Source organism: Hippoglossus stenolepis, chromosome 13 (genome assembly GCF_022539355.2).
Source record: "Hippoglossus stenolepis isolate QCI-W04-F060 chromosome 13, HSTE1.2, whole genome shotgun sequence".
NCBI lineage: Eukaryota > Metazoa > Chordata > Actinopteri > Pleuronectiformes > Pleuronectidae > Hippoglossus > Hippoglossus stenolepis.
The window spans coordinates 11,687,041-11,689,682 of NC_061495.1; positions in this window are offsets into that span (position 1 = coordinate 11,687,041).

Here is a 2,642-nt window from a genome sequence, read left to right on the forward strand (position 1 = left end):
CAGACCTCTGATAAAGACATGTGAATGAGAGAGAGAGAGAGCAGGAGAGAAAGTGTGTGTGTGTGTGTGTCACAGCCATTCAACTGCTGCAGACACACACACACACACACACACACCTCCTGTCTGTCTGTCTCCTGCTGCATGGACATGACCTCTGTCCTCATCTCCCTAACCCTAACCCAGGTCAAATAGTTCAGAACAGGTTCATAATCCAGAGGTCTTTAAAGGACACATTACAAAATAAAAGACAGACACATACTGTATACCACCACTGGGACACACATACTGTCCCAAAGGGAATTTGATTATTACAGAAATTCACTTTCTCCAACTCCACGTGTACAAATCGGACACTGAGCTGTCCACCTCCAAAACGCCAGGCGAGGTGACACAGTTTTATTTATAAAGCACGTTTGGTGCGTAGGTTGATCGAAGGTGCTGTACAATACAACACAGAGAAAACATTTTAAGAAATCTAAATTGGAGGCAGCGATTTGAACATTTTTCAGGCAAAATAAAATATTAAAATGAGTGGAATAAAAGAGGTGAAGATATTAAGAGGTAAAATAAATATAAACAGGATAAAAGCTACCAAAAAAACACTTAAATTAACGTTTGATTATGATTATAATATATTATGTTTATTTACTTTCCGCTGCTTTTTAAATCCTGTGTAGAGTGTATATAAGCATTGTTCCAAAGTGCTATATAAATAAATTGTGTTATTATTACTTTTATTACATTGCAGTGAGCCTCAAGTGTTCTGTTTTTGTGCAATAGTATAAAAAGCCAGATAAACCTGTTTTAAGGTCTTGATCATGAACAGCATTTAAAATAGTGCTCCTTTCCTGAGACAACACCTGCCCTGTGTGTTGTTGAGTTACAGAGGGATAATTTGACTTAACAGAAATATATTTAGGACTATGTGAGTCCATGATATCCTCAAGCAAAGTGGATATTGACAGAGAGGGCCACAGTATTTGGATAATATAGCAGGACCTACTAAACTTGAAATGTGGACGTTCTCTGACAAATTTGCATTTAATTACTGATCAACAACTTTGTGTCTCCTGGCAGTTCTTTGCTCTGCCTGTTTGGTAATCCAGCCCTAAGCAGCCTATCTTGCACCCATGTGGCTGCAGCAATGCCTCTCCCGGGCTGGGAGACGCACTCAGCTCACGTCAGCAAACTGGAAGAAAACCAGGCCAGGCCGCTGCCTTCCACACAAGAGAGCGAACGCTTAAAAGCAGCGAACACTGTACATTCACCTGTGTGCAAAGCTCAACTCACCTGTGTGCAATAAGCTATTTACAGCCAGTCATAATATGGTGTGTTTCTGCTGCTCGGGGCTCCATGGCAACAGCAGGTGCCAGTGTCACCAGGGCGGGCGAAGGAGTGAACTCTGCTGAATCCCAGAGACTACACAAGCAAAAACACATGAGTTCTAATGTAATTTACTGTGTATTCTTCGGGGCAGATTACGTGCTCTGTAGAAAGAGCACAGCGTCAGGAACCCCAGGGAAACATTTGCTGATGCTTTCCACTGGATCCAGTTACCTCAGATGTTTTACTGGTTCCAAAAACACCACTAATACCGTAACGTCCACTCCTAATGTACCAGAAAACCGGTGAAATGGGCAGTAATAAAAAAGGTTAGCCATAGAAGTGATATTTTGGCATCCTAATGCTGTGGTGCAACAGTAATCTTCATCCAGGCACTATCAATAAATGGATATCAGGCCGCGGCACCGATGCAGGACAAAGGGAATGAAAAAAAAATGGCACTGACAGTGAAAAGATGTGAAAGTTTCCATTAAGCAGTTAAAAATAACCCAGTGTCAATAATGCTGAAAAAGCAGATGCCTAATAATCATGTGTTTACAGACCTTGGAGTTTGTGTCTTGATTTAATTTGTTGTTAAATGAATGTAACCAACTACATTAAGCAGTGCAAACTATCTAGCTCCCATTTATCAGCTCATTCATAGTGAGTTATTAATCACAGATTACCACTCCTCCCTCTCTATAGAGTACAGAAACACGGGGCGGTTTAAAACTGGTTGGGTGAAACTCCGGATCGAATGTCTCTGAATATGAAGTTGTCCACGTATGAAGTCTGGCAGCTGCTGATACATGCGCGCTGGGCGTCTGAGCAGTCATCAGGCACCCACTGTTGTGTTTCTATCATCTGGCCCGTAAATCTCGTAGCATATTAATCACCCCACGAACCATCAGGAGCCTCAGCGCTGTTTGGCATCTGCCAAGATATCCGCTGTGTACGAAGTCTCACTTAACAGCTGGCTATGAAAAGGCCTGACGCTTCTGACCTTTCGTCCAAGTTAATATTAATGAATTTCTTACATTATTAGCACAGATGCCGAGCATTTTACAGAACAGAAATAGATCATTGTGCAGTCTAGAGCATATAAGTAAATGAAACCAGGGTAAACTAACATTTCTGTCTGTGCTGTAGAACAGAGGCAGCTGCTGAAATATGGAATTTGTGTTTCAGCTAAAAGGTTTTGAAGTAAAATATCCCTTTAGATGGTGTGTACTCTATACACAGTACTGGACGTCCAAGGAGTGTGATTTGAAAGTATAGTTGATAAAGACCGAAGTGAAATAAAGACTACATGACCAATA